The sequence below is a fragment of the Gossypium hirsutum genome, chromosome A04 (assembly GCF_007990345.1).
Source record: "Gossypium hirsutum isolate 1008001.06 chromosome A04, Gossypium_hirsutum_v2.1, whole genome shotgun sequence".
NCBI classification, from domain to species: domain Eukaryota; kingdom Viridiplantae; phylum Streptophyta; class Magnoliopsida; order Malvales; family Malvaceae; genus Gossypium; species Gossypium hirsutum.
This window is the reverse complement of record NC_053427.1, coordinates 77,698,158-77,717,033: the sequence shown is the minus strand read 5'-3', so window position 1 is coordinate 77,717,033 and position 18,876 is coordinate 77,698,158. Positions and strand designations below refer to the sequence as shown.

At 36.0% G+C, this 18,876-nt stretch overlaps 1 non-coding gene across 1 annotated transcript; it reads right to left on the bottom strand.

Annotated features, from left to right (window-relative positions):
- Window positions 1-8,768: 8,768 nt before the first annotated feature.
- Window positions 8,769-8,875, bottom strand: LOC121228565 (small nucleolar RNA R71). The gene has a single exon (XR_005926141.1). It is a non-coding gene; the product is annotated as a small nucleolar RNA R71 (small nucleolar RNA).
- Window positions 8,876-18,876: the final 10,001 nt, after the last annotated feature.

Genomic DNA, 18,876 nt, shown 5'->3' with positions numbered 1-18,876 from the left:
GTTAGATACGAAAATTAAAATTATTATACCATTAGTTACAGTACTAATTATAACAAATAACTGAATTTCTATTCAATTTACACCTAATTTTCAATTAGGTCCTAATTAACTCATTCACTTTACTAACTTAATTCTTACTTCATTCTTATTCAAATTCTTATCAAATTCAATCTAACTATCAAGTATTCATAATAAAACCCTAATTTAAAATTTCTTTCAATTTAATCCCTCAATCACAAAACTTATAGCTTCTTTTACAATTTAATCCCTTTATCACTTCTTACTTAAAATTCATTCAATTAAACACCTAATTCAAACTTTTGTTCAACATGAGCTATATTTGAAAACCTATGAACTTCCAAAATATTAACTTAATTTCATCAAAACCTTGTTTTAAAACTTCAAAAACATCAAAATTAAGTAAAAATGACTTAATTGACTTGCCTTTTAAAGCTTAAAGCTTCCAATCTCTAGTTTTTCCTTTTTTCTTTTCTTTTTCTCCTTTCTTTCTTTCTTTCTCGTTTGCTATTCTGTTCTTTCCTTTTGTTTCTTTCTTTTTTTTTTCATTTCCTTTTTATTTACTTTATATCTTATATGTATTATAATAATTACTATAATAAATATTTATTTAATAACAAATATTTATATTACATTTGTACACATATATTTTACACTTGTCTATCATCATCACCATCCAATTGTCCTTATTTTATTTATTTTAATATTTTAATATAATAAAAATCTATTTATTTAAATAAAAAGTAATTAAATAAATATATTACAATTGTACAAATATAATTATTATGCATGTAAATTTTTATTACCATACATTTGTCTTTATTTTAATTTATTTCATAATAATATAATATCAATTAAATAATAATAATAATAATAATAATATAAACAATAATAATTAATAATTATAATAATAAATATCTATTTAATAACAAATATATGTATTACAACTGTAAACATATGTATTTTACATTTGTACATTACCATCACCATCCACTTGTCATAATTTCAATTTATTTATCATATAAAAATCTTATAATATAATTATTTTAAATTAATTTAACATAATTTATATCTAAATAATTAATTATATAATTAAAACATAACATAAAAATCTTAGATTTTTATTACATATATGCCGCCTAATTTCTTTTTAATGGCTTAATTGCCATTTTAATCTTTTTTATTTTCTTTTAATCTACAATTCAACTTTTACCCTTTATTCATTTTAGTCATTTTTTCCTAATTACTCTTAATTAAGCTAAATTCACCTAATTAGAACCTAATTAGGCACACCACTAGTTTCATAAATGCTTCTAACAATTATTTACGAACTCATTTCACTAAAATGGAGGCCCGATATTGCACTTTTTCGATGCTCGTGAATTTTGGGTCATTACAAATAAGCAAATTTTAGTGAATTATAACAAAGGTTAACTAAGTAATTTAATAAATAACCTTTAGTAAAATAATGAAAATTAAGGTATCATCTTTCTAATTGAGATACCATCACCGAAAATTCAAAATAAGAATAGCTATGGAAGCTTGAGCATTCGCTCTTCTCATTTTTTCTTACATGTAAGTATATTTTGTCCCGTTTTCAATGATTTCTGTGTTTTTGAGATCGTTGCAACTAGTACTAGCTAGTCCAGGGACTATTTTGCAAAACTATTAAAGATTTTGAATGATTTCATTGATGAATGCATGTTTATTTTGAAGTTTCTTGATAGATTATGAATACTTGTTGATAGATATACAAGTTTTGTTAAGTGATTTTTAGTGAAAATGCAAAATAGGGATTAAGTTGAGAAATGTTGAAACTTTGTGATTAAAATGTGAAATAAATGAAAAATATGGGCTGGTAGGGGCATAATAGTAATTCAGCTAGCATGGGTATATTTGGAATTTCATTAATTTGTGATTTTATGAAATAAGGACTAAATTGTGAAAAATGTGAAACATTAGGGGCAAAAGTGTAAATGTGTTTTAAAGTGTGTCTTGGACTAAATCGAATGAATAGATGATTGAATAAGTCAATTTTGAATATATTTAGATCAAGAAAGGGGAAATACGGACTTAGATCGGGAAAAGAATAAAGTTACGAAATAGTTTACTCGATTCGTCGTTTTAGCATCCGAGGTAAGTTCGTATGTTATAATTTCATTTCAAAGGTATTCTATATGCTTTGATACAGCATAAATTGCGATTATGTGACTACAGATAAGTTTGGAAATGATTCGACGATAATTTGACAGTTTGAATCCTGGTTGAACCTTAGGAATAGTTTAAGATATTAGTGACATGTCATTAGGGGCTATAGTGAGTTGATGTCGGGCCATGATATAGCAATTCGAGTGCAAGATAAACCAATTTGGCTTCGGGCCATCATATCAGTATTTCAGAGGTAAGTTACCTTGATTTGGCTATGGGCCATGGTATAGGTACTTATTGTGTAAGACCCTTGAGTATCCGACTTCTATTCCGAAAGGTTCAATGGGTAAATGAAAGACAAGAATGTGTATGAGATTAATACAAGATGGTATAGGTATGTGCATAAACCATATTAGCTTTGAATCAAAGAAATGGTGAAGAAAGTATATAGTTTAGTGAATGAGTTATTAAAGGTGTGTTAGTTGATGTGAATTGTTATACTTATGATCAATAGTTTAATTATGTGTTATGATTATATCGAATTTATGTCATATGAGCTTACTAAGCTTATAGCTTACTTCGTTTATTTTTCTATGTTTTATAGTGAATTCAAAGGTAGCTCGGATTCGGGGATCATTGGAGACATCGTCACACTATCCACCTATCTCTCAATACCTATGAACTTGGTATTTTAAGTATATGGCATGTATAGGGATTTTGGTCATTTTGGTTATGACTTGATAATGATTTTGGCCAAATGAATTGGCTTGTAAATGTATATGTTTGAATCATGTACATATATGTATGATTATGTCTTGTGAATTGAGTTGGTTGATGGTTGTGTGATGATTGATGATAATAGGTATTATGAATGTTAAATTGATGATTTGTGGATGTTGGTATGCTTTTGAAATTAAGCCAAATAATGCATATTTGAGTTTGGTCATTTTGATGTTTGAAGTAGTTGATATTTGGTATGAACTAAATGGAAAATTGGAATATTGTGTCTCATGTATATTGTTGGCATTAAAATGGTTTAAATGATACTTGGTTGAGGTGAGTTTAATACCTATTATGCTTTGAGTTGATGCTTTGAATTGTAGTGTAGGTGTGTGAAAATTTGGTTGGAAAAATGTCTTGGTAAATAGCCTATTTTTATCCACACGGGCAGAGACACGAGCATGTGTCTCAGCCGTGTGTAACATACTGTCAGGTACACGGCCGTGTGTCCCCTAGTGTTGAGATTGAAATCAAGTAGTATGCTCCACATGGGCATGTGACTTGGCCGTGTGTCATAAGTCAATATACCCTACAGGTTTGACACGACCTAGCACACGGCCTGGCACACAAGCGTGTGTGGCTATTTTTAGGGCACATGGGTGTGTGACCACAGTCAAAGAGTTACACGAGGTTGGACACGGGCTGGGACACAGCCATGTGCTCCCATTTTGAATGTCCACAAGGCCTGTGAGACTGCTGTGTTTGGTAGCCGTGTGAGACACACAGCTTGGCCACATGGGAGTGTGTCCCCTATTTTGAGAAAAATTTTTAAAGTTCGTGAAAATTTCTTAAGTTATCGGTTTAGTCCCAAATCACTCCTAATGTATGTTTAAGGCCTCGTAGGCTCGTATTAGGGACAAATTGATTTAGATTGAATGATGAATGGTTGAATTGAGAAAATGTTTGCTAAATGGTTTTTTAATAGTTTTATAAGTTAGGTAACACTCCGTAACCCTATTCTGGCATTAAATACGAGTGAGGGGTGTTATATGTTATCTTTCAAAATTTTCACAAGTATAAAACATTTCGCGAATTCGCATCCCCAGTTGATTACCTTTCAAAATTTTCACATGTATAAAACAACTTATTGATTCCATCCCCAGTTGATTATCTTTCAATTTTTTTTCAAGTATAAAACAACTTGCGAATTCACATCCCTAGTTGATTATCTTTCAAATTTTTTGCAAGTATAAAACAGCTCACGGATTCATATCCCCAACTAACAATCTCATTTAGTCTTAAACAGTTCATAGTTGGTGATTTTCGAAGGTTTTTACTTAAAGCCTTTTATAATAACGATAATATGATGAGCTTGCAAAAGAAACGGTGGCAATAGACTATCAAAAATAAACTTCTTCAATCATAAATTATAATTTCTAAAAAATAATAAAATAAAAATAAATACAAATTGACTAAGATATGTTATTCCCATATGCTCCATCAACGCCTTGGTTAGAATTATCAAAAGGGGCAACGTCGTTGTTCGCAATAGAAGGGGCCACATCTTCATTCCCAGATGGGTCCTCCTCTAAGTAAAAATCTGGAGAGTTCTTCTAGGTGGACACAAATGAGTTCAACACATTTCTAGAAGGAAAAAGTGCTTCAAAACCCAGCTCATTCATGTCTACCCCATTAAGAGCATAAAAGTCCACTTTGCGAGCATCAAAGGGATCACCAGCAATTTGAGCGTGCAATAGTATGTTCATTTTTAGTTTTGAAATAGAAATTAAAACATTCTCGGCTATTTTCTCATTGAATATATCCAAAGCCTCAAATTACTTCTACACAGCGGCCTCCAATCAGTTCTCACATTCCCTAATGATCTTCGCGAGAATGGCTGTGTGCTCTGCAGTGATCCTTTTCACCTCAACCTGTGCAACCTTTTTACCTTGCCTCTCAACGGCCACTTCACAAGCTAGCCCCTCCATCTTGATCTCAAAAATAGCCAAGCGCTCTTTAATATCCCCATTCTATTTATTGATAATGTAGCAGCCCATTTTCAGTGAAATTGAAAGCCATCAAAAAACGTGTCTGAAATCAGAAGTTTTCTGGGACTAGTACGGTAGTATCGAAGATTTTTTAGAGGATTTTAAATGATAGGTTCTCCGATGACTTTATTATCATAGAAAGATGTGAAATTTGAATGGTCTGAAAAATGTCAGCAGAGTTTTGACAAATTGAAAGCTTTATTGACGGAAGCACCTATGTTAGTTCAGCCTGAACCAGGTAAGGAATTTATAATTTACAGTGATTCATCGTTAAATGGTTTAGGTTGTGTATTGATGCAAGAAGGTAAAGTAATAGCCTATTGATAAACGCCAAATTATACATATTTTTACCCCAAATACTTAGCATATTTATGGATGTTTATTACTAGATTTTGTGGATTTTGGTGCTCCTAATCTAGCTATTTCATGTTTTGTACTCAAGAGAGCACCAAGAGTCAAAAGGATCCAAAAACAAGCAAAAAAGGGACGAAACGGACCAAATCGAGAAGATGATACGGCCTAAGCCTTGCCACACGGGCAGCTCACACGTCTGTGTCTTTCGAGGGTGTCGACCAAGGCTTTCACGATTCACATGGCCTGGCCATTGACCCACATGGCCGTGTGCAATTTAACGGATCGAACACGGCCTGGAAATCACGTCACACGGCCCTGGCACACGGGTGTGTCCCTTTTTCAAGAAGCTGTATTTTACACGGACAAGGATACTTAGGGAGGAAGAAAGCCAATCCGAAGCCTATATAAACACCCTAAGTATGACTTAAAAAGGGGATCCCCTCCAGAAAGTTTCTGGAGTACAAAACCACACGCCGAGAATTACTTGAAGGAAGCCAGATGATCCATCCCAAAAGCCGGAGCTACACCAAGACTGAAGATCTCTCTCAAAATTCCTTCAAGGGTTTTAGAGTTTTCTTTATGTTTTGTTATTTTCATACTTTTGAGATGTACTCTTATTTTATTATAAACTAAACCCCTTAGATACCTAAGGGGGTTGAAACCTATGATGGATCTTGTTGTTATTATCTGAACTGTATGATAAATACTTGATTTGTTCCTAATTATGTGGTCTTAATGCTTGAGTTAATATTCCGGGTATTGATTCATGATTTGATGTGCTTATGCAGAGGAGAAAAAGTCCCTGTCTAAGAGTAGATTTGGCATAATTAAGCGGAGTTGATTGAACACTTAGAAATAAGATTATGAGATTTTGCCGGATTAGGGTGAAACCTAATATAGGAGTCCATAGATCGATTTACTGCTTCCCTAGGGGTTTTAATTAAGAAAGATATTTCAATTAATTCAACTGAGGGTTAGACATTATTAATCTCAAAAGAGATAATAATATAGGTTAGGGAGTCTCGCAGATCAAGTGAAGTAATAAATCGTCTGGTTCAGAGTCAGATAACAAGTGAAATCTAGGTGGATTCCTCATTGGGTGTCGTTTTTATCAATTACTTTTCTTCAAGTCTTTTTCCAAATTAGTTAATTAGTTTAATAAACAATCCCTCTTTATTTCTAGGTTAAATAATAAAAAGATAGTTATTACTAGTACTTTTGGTTCCCTTGGGTATGATATCCCGGTCTTGCCATTACTATACTATTGTTTGATAGGTGCGCTTGCCTTTTCGTCGTGATAATAGTTAGTCTAGGTTTGATCTTCATTATAAATATTTATTACTTGTTACGAATCACGCGATCAAGTTTTTGGCGCCATTGCCGGGGAACTAAGATATTAGGAACGCTCAATTTTTATTACTTTAGCCATTTATTTTTCTTGCAATTTAATTTAAATTTTTTATTATTATTTATTAATTTACTTATTCTTTCTCTTGGCAGGTTTTTATAGTTTATGACTAGAAGAAAACCGTCGGGACCATTACTTTTTGACAAAGAAATCGATCGCACAGTTCGTAGAAACCAAAGAGAAATAAGGTGCATGATAAACACCAAATTATACATATTTTTACCCCAAATACCTAGCATATTTATCAATGTTTAATACTAGATTTATGGATTTTGGTGCTCTTAATCCGGTTATTTCATGTTTTGTACTCAGGAGAGCACCAAGAGTCAAAAAGAACCAAAAACGAGCCAAAAAGGGACAAAACGGACCAAATCGAGAAGATGACACGGCCTAAGCCTTACCACAGGGGCAGCTCACACGCCTGTGTCTTTTGAGGGTGTCAACCAAGGTTTTCACGATTCACACGGCCTAGCCATTAACCCACACGGCCGTGTGCAATTTAGTGGATCGAACACGGCCTGGCAATCACGTCACACGGGCGTGTCCCTTTTTCAAAAAGTTGTATTTTACACGGAAAAGGACACTTAGGGAGGAAGAAAGCCAATCCAAAGCCTATATAAACACCCTAAGTATGCCTTAGAAAGGGGCCGCTCTCTTCAGAACTTTTCTGGAGTACAAAACCACGGTCGGGAATTACTTGAAGAAAGCCAGACGATCCATCCCAAAAGCTGGAGCTACTCCAAGACTAAAGATCTCTCTCAGAATTCCTTCAGGGGTTTTAGAGTTTTCTTTATGTTTTGTTATTTTCATACTTTTGAGATGTACTCTCATTTTATTATGAGCTAAACCCCTTAGATACCTAAGGGGGTTGAAACCTATGATGGACCTTGTTATTATTATCTGAACTGTATGATAAATACTTGATTTGTTCTTAATTATGTGTTTTTAATGCTTGAGTTAATATTCCAGGTATTAATTCATGATTTGATGTGCTTATGCAGAGGAGCAAAAGTCCCTGTCTAAGATTAGATTTGGCATAATTAAACGGAGTTGATCGAACGCCTAGAAATAGAGTTACGAGATTTTACCGGATTAGGGTGAAACCTAATATAGGAGTCCATAGATTGATTTACTGCTTCCCTAGGGGTTTTAATTAAGAAAGAGGTTTCGATTAATTCAACTGAGGGTTAGACGTTATTAGTCTCGAAAGAGATAATAATATAGGTTAGGGAGTCTCACGGATCAAGTCAAGTGAATAAATCGTCTGGTTCAGAGTCAGATAACAAGTGAAATCTAGGTGAATTCCTCCTTAGGTGTCGTCTTTATCAATTACTTTTCTTCAAGCCTTTTTCCAAATTTTCATTTTGCTTTAGTTTAATTAGTTAATTAGTTTAATAAACAACCCCTCCTTATTTCTAGGTTAAATAATAAAAAGATAGTTATTACTAGTACTTTTGGTTCCCTTGGGTACAATATCTGGGTCTTTCCATTACTATACTATTGTCAATAGGTGCACTTGCCTTTTCATCGTGATAATAGTTAGTTTAGGTTTGATCTCCATTATAAATATTTATTCCTTGTTACGAATCACACGATCAGCACAGCTTAAGATACATAGAGAACGAGCAAGAAGACGATACTCAACCTCCAACAGACAAGACGGCTAAAAACCAAGGCAATCAGCTACCTCCTACAATTGCGGCTAATCAAAATCCTGCTCCACGTACTATGTATGATTATGCTAAACCTTCTTTAATAGGAACGGAATCTAGCATAGTTATGCAAATACTTTTCAACTAAAACCTAACACAATTCAAATGATACAGTAGTTTGTTCAGCTTGATGGTTTGCAGGATGAAGATCCCAATGCTAACTTAGCAAACTTTCTGGAATTTTGTGATACATTTAAAATCAATGGCGTTTTTGATGCCATTCATCTTCGGTTATTTCTTTTTTCATTGAGAAACAAAGTCAAACAGTGGTTGAACTCGTTACCACGAGGGTTAATTACTACTTGGGAACAAATGACCGAAAAAGTTTTACTAAAATATTTTCCGCCAGCTAAAACGGCTAAATTACGCAATGATATCTCTTCTTTTTTGCAGATGGATTTAGAAACACTTTACGATGCATGGGAGAGATACAAGGACTTACTGAGAAGGTGCCCTCACTATGGGTTACCGTTTTGGCTTCAAGTACAAACATTCCACAATGGTCTGAATCCCTCGACTCAGCAAATGGTTGACGCAGCTGCTGACGGAACCATCAACAACAAAACACCTGAAGAGGCTTATGAATTCATTGAAGAAATGTCACTGAATAACTATCAGTGGCAAGTCATGAGGACTAAGCCAACAAAAACAGCCGGCGTTTATAACGTCGACTCAGTTACTATGCTGTCAAATAAGGTAGAACTTCTCAATAAAAAGATTGATGGTTTACTTGGTTCTACACAGGTACATCCAATAATGAGGTGTGACTCAAGTGGATGAGGTGTGCATACAGAATATCAATCCTTCAATCCCACAACCGAAGATGAACAAGTTAACTATATGGGTAACAATAACTTTAGATCTCAAAATAACCCGTACAATAATACTTATAATGCAGGTTGGAAGAACCACCCAAATTTCTCCTGGGGTGGTCAAGGAAATCAGAAGCCACAAAATCCTCAGGGTTTTCAACAGCCGCCTTATCAACAAGAGAAGAAACCGAACCTTGAGGACATGCTCTCAAAATTCATATCAATATCAGAAACCCGTTTCCAAAATATCGAGACAACATTTAAAAATCAACAAGCATCGATCCAAGGACTTGAAACTCAGATAGGCCAGCTATCCAAACTAATCTCCGAACGACCACAAGGTAGCTTACCAAGCAATACTGAACCAAACCCAAAGGAACACCTCAACGCAATTAGTACTCAAGATAAGGAATGATTCATTGCGCCTGAGCCAGAATTGATGCAAGAAACTGTGGTGAGCAAAGGTAAAAGTGAGGTAAGTCATAAAAAAATGGTGAATAAAGAATAAAGAATATAGACCTCGTGTCCCATACCCTAACGCGACAAGGAAAGACCGCTCAAACGAACAATTCGGTAAATTCCTTAAACTTTTGAAAAAATTACATATTAACTTACCGTTTATTGAAGCTTTGTCGCAGATGCCAAATGTAGTGAAATTTTTAAAAGAGCTTTTAGTAAATAAGCGAAAGTTAGACGAAGCATCGCATGTGGAGCTAAATGCAGTCTGCTCAGCTATTCTACAGAATAAGCTACCCCACAAATCGAAAGATGAAGGGAGTTTTACAATTCCTTGTTTAATTGGTAGTTTAGATACAAGACATGCATTAGCTGATTTAGGGGCTAGTATCAACGTCATGCCTTACAAAATGTTTAGGCAACTAGGTCTTGGGAAACCTAAACAAACTAGGATGAGCATTCAATTGGTAGATAAAACTATAAGATTCCCTAGGGGTATTATTGAAGATGTACTCGTGAAAGTAGATAAGTTCATATTTCCCGTTGATTTCGTTGTTCTAGACATAGAGGAGGATAATAACACCCCTTTGATTTTAGGAAGGCCTTTTTTAGCAACTGCTAAAACAATTATTGATGTTGGCACAGGTGAGCTAACACTTTGTGTGCGAGACGAAACAATCACCCTTCAAGCTTGTAATCCTGGCATCACATCGAACATTGAAGGCAATAATCCACACCAATCTACTAAAACTGACAATATGACTTTGCAGAAATTAAGCTTCAAAAAAGTTCACGAGCCATGTTCCAGAAATGATAGAGGACACATTCATGAAGAACGAAGGCTACGGATAGAGGAGTTAGATGAATGGCAAGCACACAAATCGAGAACACATGATAAATCGAAACTACGCCAAAACAAGCTCGATACCTCTCCTAATCAACTTAAGTTTGGCGATAAAGTCTTACTAGATGCCGTAGATCCCCACATTGTCACTACCACACCGAATAAGGAAATCCCTCTTACGGTACTCAGTATTTTTCCAATCGTTACGGTGGAGGTGAGTCACCCCAAGTTCGGCACCTTTAAGGTAAACAACACCCGATTAAAACCCTATTTTGATGAGATTGATAGCAGGAATGAGGAGTATAAACTCCTCGAACCACCCTGACCATTCACTAGAGAGGTAAGTCGAGCTTCAACTATAAATAAGTGCTTCTCAGGAGGCAACTCGAGCACTAACATATTTTGATTTCTTTATTTTTAATTTCTAACAATTTAAATTATTAATTTTATCTTTGAATTGCAAAATTTTTCAGCACACACGGCCAGGCACACGGGCGTGCCTAAAGCCGTGGCCAAACAGGGGAAGAGACACGGCCTTACAATACGGCCGTCTGGAAGCAAGACATGGTTTCCCCAAAACACGAGATGCGATAAATCCCCATGGCCGTGCTACATGGCCGTGGGTGAACTTGATAGGTGAACACGAGCATAGGAATGGAAAAACACGGGCGTGCCAGGGGCAAGGCTCGATTCTGTTTCTTCAACACGGGCGTGAGACCATCCCGTGCCGTTAAATCGTAGACAACAATACACGGGTATGGTACCCTAACACACGGGCATGGGAGAAACGAATAAAGCTAGGCACGACCGTGTGACATGGCCGTGTACCACACACGCCCCAGACACACAGGCGTGGGATAGTAGCCGGGCACAACCTAAATTGCAAAATTCGAAAAATAAGGGCTCACTTTCAAAGTACACGGACGTGGCCCTAGGCCGTGTGCACCTCCCCTATATAAGCAAATCACTGTTCATTTTCTTTTTCCTTTCAAAACCCTTGCCAAAATCTCCCCTTCTCCACTCTCTAATCCCTATTCCGGCCACCATTCCCCAGATTCTCCCTTCCTTAACCCCCAAACCACCCTAAACTCCACTCCCCCTGCATTAATCCTCACTTTCCCCTCTTTTTTCCCTCCATTTTTCCTCCACACGGCTGTATCCCCACGCCCGTGCTCGCCTCTAACACGTCCGTGCGCCACCCTACAGTAGTTTTTGGTTCACTTTCTCAACCTTGTTTTTCCAATTTGCATTACTACATTGGTATTCTATATGCCTTACAAAGATATTGTTACTGTTACCAATTTGTTCTGAATAAGTTAGGAATTTGCTTTAGTATTTTCTATATTTGAATTGTTTAAGCTACTAAATAGCATATACTAGTTTTACAATTCTTTTTTAACTGATGATGCATCTTTGATTCCAGTAAATGTTTCTGAATAATCATATAAATTTTTCACCTCTCGCTTGATATCGTTAAATGTTAGCACATCTTGGACCTACTATATCAATGCTCATACATTTTCAAGAACATTATGTCATCATCGAGAGGTAAGAAGGCTGCGGTCCCATCCTCAAAGAGACGTAGGGGACCGAGTTCTTCCTCGGTACGTGCTACAGCCGAAGTTCGACACCCATTCCTTGAGTTTTCGCAAGCATCGCAGGAGGAGCTATTTCAGATACTACGCGCACGACCCCTCACTACAGGTCACTGCATCAACTGGGCTACCGTAGAGCAAGTCCAGCTAGCTGATGCCATCCGCGCCCTCCTGTCCACAGACCCATGGGAACTGTTCTTCGCTATTACCGAACCCACTTATTTAGAGCTAACTTTAGAATTATGCTCTACTTTTCATTTACAGGTGGTGATGACGAACAATGACGATCCCGGCACAATTCACTTCCGATTAGGCGGTCTAGTTCACACGATGAGTGTCCCAGAGTTTGGAGTCGCTCTGGGACTTTACACCAATGAGTTTATGGAGGAGGAGGACATGAATGCACTACCACGCAATATCCATATTTCTCCCTCCTTGTGCTGGAAGGCTTTGGCACCATTCTTTTCCACCTACGACCCCAGCCACTCGAATGCCTCAGCTCTCGCCCCTTCCCTACGATATCTCCATGCCATATTAGCACACACCTTGACCGGAAGGAGAGAGAGCACCGGCGTCGTCAACACCCACGACGGCTACTATTTATGGTGCATGGCGAATGCACACACGACTGACTTGGCATACTTCATCGCTTTCGCCATTCGCCATCAGACCGAGCGGCATCGGAAGGGAGTAATCTCTATCGGCCCCTATGTGACGCACCTTGCCAAACACTTCATCCTCCTCAACACCATGGCCTAGTCATCAGCGCTTACATTGATAGGTCAGATGTCCCCACAGGGCATCACGACTATGTTACACATGTGGATGATCGAGCGCCGACATGGGACTGATCCTCCTCAGTACCGTCTCACTCATGCCATTGACGAGGAGGATCTTAAGGACATTCCTGATTATGTCCCCCCACAGCACGAGAGCTTTTTACTACGTGATCTAGAGAACGACCAGTTCATGCGGCTGCTTCATTGGCACACCTTTCTGACCGACTCGCTCACTTCGAGCAGTATTACACTACAGAGTTCGAGATGATTCACGAGCGAGATCGACGACGTGATAGACAGATGGACGACATGCAGGCCATGATGCAGCAACTATGCCAGCACTTTCACATCGCCACTCCAGCGCCACCACCTGAGGGCCCCACTGACGAGGATCATTGAATCCTCCTATCTTTTTATTTTTATTTTTATTTTTATTTTATTTTCATTTCAATTTTATTATTTTCTTTTGAAAGACATATCTATATTAGTAAATTTTACTTTCTTCATTTTTCTGGTATTTCTAACAAGTAATCCCACTATGCTCTCTTCCATACCAACTCTTAATAAGCTCTCCATGATTCTACAGACTTCCAAGCAAAGCTGCTAGGAATATTTTACGAAATGAGGAAACAAATAGGGAACAATACCCAATGAGTGCCATGTTCAACGACCCAATTTCTTTATCTAGCCAAGAACAGTGGCAGCTACCACTTTTCCCAAACACTCCAGCCTCAGAATCAAGCTCCGCATCCATATAATAGGGAGTTTCACCTCCTTCCCTCTTATGATTTTCTTTATTTTGAATAATCTATCTTTGTACATTGAGGGCAATGTACATCTTAAGAGTGGGGGGTGAACAAGAACATGATGCCTAAACTTTTGCATTATTCTCAAATCCCTGAATTTGATCTTGTGCTTAAGTGATTTTCTCATAATATTGATCGAATGAATTCTGATTGATCTATAATTATTGTTGATATGTCGTGAATTAGACCATGGGAATTATGCATGATTATTTGATTATAGGACATTAGAGAATCGAGCATGATAAGTTGATATTTTGAAAACTAAAATTTTTAGACTATTTTCCTAAATTGAGGTATTATCTTGAAATCTTAAGTATACAGGAATGACATCACAAACCCTAATTTTTGGTGAGATTTTTGAGCCTTTTGAGCATATAGCTTTCTTTCTTGCTCAGTCCTTTTGTAGTTTGAGTACGTCAACATTGAACTGTTATTCTAGAACTTGCTTCGATTATACATGTCGAGATCACACGTATGATTTGATATACTGAGATGATAAAGGCACTTAGGATTTAACCCACTTACTCCATAAAAAGCCTTCCCACATAATTAAACCCTTAGTGAATACCCTTTGAGTCTACTAACCTTTGTTACTGATTAACCCTCATCATTAACCCATTAACCCATTATTGTTGAAATCCTCTTACTTAAATTACCCTTTTATTATCGAGATTGAATTTAATTTTGTTACCTCACTATGTTCACCATTTTTTGTTACTGGATCATGAAGTATGATTTCTATATTGTATTGACTTGATTTGTTCTTAAAAAAACTCAGTATTATTATTGTAATCTTCAGGAAGCTAAAGTTGTCATGAAAAAAAAATAAAAAGAAGAGAGCTCATGTAATATAGTTCTAGATATTTGTTTGTGATTCAGTAATTAAGTTTTTGATAGTGGGGTAATATTTTGAAATTATCTGGATTCTAACCTTTTTCTTTTCAGCTTGTATCCATACCCATAACCTAAACGTCGTTACAACCATGCAAAGACCTTTTGATTTGTGTATCATATCATTTACAAGTGGTGGAGATTTGATTTTCATGCAAGCCTATGGTAATAACTTCTCATGTTAGACAATCGCATGCTTAATCTTGAACCTTAAACACTTTGAGTGATTTGAGTGAATCTTTAGTGAGGATGTCATCTCTTGTATATTTAGGACTAAAGTTAATTACTTAGAGGAAGGAAATTACCTATAATTTTATTATCAAAATATTCGATTTATATTGTTTGAGGCTTTTAATGCCCCTATAGTGGAATTCTCACTGTATGATTTTCTATGGAACAATTTGTAACATTATTATTAATGATTATGTGATTGAAAGGAATGAATTCTAGCAGTAAATCAGAGTTTTGCTTGAGGACAAGCAAATGTTTAAGTGTGGAGGTATTTGATAAACGCCAAATTATACATATTTTTACCCCAAATACTTAGCATATTTATGGATGTTTAATACTAGATTTGTGGATTTTGGTGCTCTTTGTGACAACCCGAATTAGGGCCTAATCGGAATAGTAGTTTCGTGACCACAAATCTGAGATAGAAATAATTGTTTTATAATTATTTTGGGGGTTATGATATGATTTCATGATTTCGTGAAAATTTCGTGATGAAATTCTATGCATTGAGCGCTTAAGTTGAGATTAGGGACTAAATCGAATAAATTGCAAAACTCGTGTTTTAGAAGTTTTTAGTATGAAATTGCTTTGGGATATTAACTAGGAGGTCTTAAATAGCAATTTGACCAATTCTTAAGTTATGGACAAAAGTTGGACATGGAGGGAATTTTTGGAAAGTTTAGTAGTAAGGGCATTTTGGTCATTTGTATATTAAATGAAATAAAATGGGAAAAATAACACAAAATTGGTCATCATCTTCACTAGTTGCTGCCGAAATTTGCTCTCCTCCATAGCTAGGGTTTCTTCAACATTCAAGCTTCATAGTAAGTGATTTCAAGTCCCGTTTTTAACGTTCTTCACATTTTTGAAATCCTCGTAGCTCGGTTTACCTATTTCTACCATTATTTCGAGTTAGGGTTTATGTTTAAAAATTTACCCATGAATGATAGGCATGTATTTTGTTGTTTGATGGTAGAATATGAATGTTTGAAGTTAGGAGAACGATCTTTTCTAAGCGATTTTTAGCGAAAACGAGCAAAACGGCATAATCGATAAAAATACCTATTGTTCATAACTATGTCTTAGAGTGAGAATTTGATGTTGCCATAGAAGAGAAAAATGATCAGTAGGTCATTAAACATAAGAATAAGGGCTGAAATTAAATTTCTGATCCTTGGGGAAAAATCGTAATTTTGTAAAAGTTAGGGGGCAAAAATGTAATTTTTGTATAATGTGATTTTTGGATTAAAATAAATAGTTCGAGTGTTAAATAAGCTAAATATGTTGTTATAGATCAAGAAAGGCGTGGAATCGACCTCGAACGGGAGAAGGAGAAAGTTTTGGACTAAATTTTGCATATTTTGCACCGAGGTAAGTTTGTATGTAAATAATACATTAATTTCATTTACATTCTTATATTTCAGCCTATTATATATATATACTAGCTGATGTTGAAGTATAAATCGACTATTGGAAGAATGGAAATAAGAAATAGAGAGAGATCCCGGTTGAACATTCGGAAAGATCGAATAAAATAGAGGGAGCGTAGCTAGGTCACATGTATGGTGCTAAGTGCACATCATGTGTACAAGAAAGCTACGAGATACTATGTAGTAGCTAGGTCACATGTGTGATACGGGATGTATCCCATGTAGACAAGAGAGCTACGGGAGAGATAAATGTAGCCAGGTCGCATGCGTGATTTCAAGTGAAGAACACCATGTAGACAAGAGAGCTACGAGACAAATTGGCTAGGTCGCATGAGTGGTACTAAGTGTTCACCATGTGTACAGGAGAGCTGAATTAAATGAAATATGATGGTGGGGCTGTGTGCTGAAACCATCAAGTATTAAGGATTAATCTGAATTGTTCAACGAGATGGCTTTGTGGTGACATTGTAATCATGGGCCTATACTCGCTATGTGTGAAATGTGGTGAAAATGATTTGTGATATATATATATATAAGTTAAAATGAGGTTACTACAAAGAATGTGTGAAAGAGTGAAATTAGCACTAAAACTGTTTTAGACAGTAGCAGTGACGTGATTTTGAAAAATCACCAAAAATAGAAGGAATTTAATTAGAGGTTTAATGAGATGTGAAATTAAATCTTAATGAGTCTATTTTCATATAAAAGAAACGGATCAAGCAAAGAAATTCTATATTTTGAGATATTTACAATTGTGTGTGACTTGCTCAGGATGATTATGTGATCCCCTGTTCCAACTTTGAAAAATCATTAAAAATTTTACAAAACACAATAAGAAATATAGTTTATATTCCTAAATTCCTTATTGAGTGTAGTTTTAAATGAAACAGGTTTCATGGTTATTTGAATTGTGTACTGAGAGAAATTCAATTCGTAGTGAACAGAGGTCAGATCAGTTGAGCTGTGTAACAGGAGAAACTTAAACTAATAAACTGTACTAATTGGCTGAACCAAAAATTCTAGAAAAATTTAATAAGAATATTTATGAGTCTAGATTCAAGGAAATTTTACGGATTTGAATTTTGAGTTTCGTAACTCGAGTTATGATTTATTTAGTGATCATGACGCAGGATGGACAGCTTGATCAAATCGGAGTAAATAGTAAAATTAAAAATATGATATAATTGAGTTATGTTGTAAACATATTAGATTCCTTATTTGTTATTTATATACTTACTTACTAAGCTATAAGTTTACTTTCTTTTCTCTCCTTTTTCTTATAGTGTCATCCAGCTAGCACAAGAGTTAGAGATCGTTGAAGATCTGCCCGCACTATCAATACTCTTGGTATTTGAACTCAACATTTTGAAATATGGCATATATAGCAGACTTAGTTATTTTGTTACGTGTCATAATTGTCTAGGTTTAAAATACTAATTATAGTATCAAACTAATCATTTTGTACGAAGCCTTTGAAATTTGTTTGTATTGTTAATGGCATATGTTATAATGATTCATGATCAAATTGCACGCCATATTTTTGTTTGGGTTCTATTTAATAGTATATACTATAATTTGTTAATACCTTGTACCCTGTTCTGAGTGTTACATTTAGTGGTATCAGAGCTACGGTTTAGTCAGTTCTCGGACTAATAAAGTGTGTGTAAAAGTCTAGCTATACATGCCATAAAAATATTGTGATAGTGTGGTGACTCCTGATTATTCTAAACTGTGTTTTGTTTTAATATAGTAATGGATCCTGAAGGAACTGCAGCTGATGATGCTGCTAGTAATGCGTCGGCTCCTGCACAAGGGACCGTGCCTGTGGAAAGTAGACCTGAGACATTGAGACAGGGAGATGAGGCTCGGGATGCCTTTCTCCAAATGATGAACAATTGGTATACTGAGTTTATTCGAGCAAATCCAAATGCTCAACCTCCTCCACCCCCTCCCATACCTCAGACGATTCCTGTAGCTGCTCAAGGCATAGATTTGGTAAGAATGAACAAGCCTCTGGTTGACAAGATTCGAAAACAAGGGGCCGAAGATTTTAGAGCAAAGATCGATGATGATCCCGAGAAAGCGGAGTTCTGGCTTGAAAATTCTACCCGTGTATTTGATGAGCTCTCATGTACACACGAGGAGTGCTTAAAGTGTGCTGTATCACTTTTGAGAGATTCGGCCTACCACTGGTGGAAGACTTTGGTAGCAGTGGGGCCAAAAGAAAGAGTTACTTGGGATTTCTTCCAAGAAGAATTTAGAAAGAAATACATAAGTCAGTGATTTATTGATCAAAAACGGAAGGAGTTCCTTGAATTGAAGCAGGGCAAGATGTCTGTGGCAGAGTATGAATGCGAATTTGTAAGACTCAGCAAGTATGCCCAAGAATGTGTGTCTACCGAGGCAATTATGTGCAAAAGGTTTGAGGATGGGCTAAATGAGGACATTAAAGTGCTTGTGGGAATTTTGGAGTTGAAAAAATTTGTAGTATTGGTTGACCGAGCTCTTAAAGCCGAAGAATTGAACAAAGAAAGAAGAAAAGCTGTTATTGAGGCTCGAGATGCCAGAAAAAGGCCAATAAGCAAGTCATTTCAATCTCAATCAAAGAGGTCCAAAGAGACAAA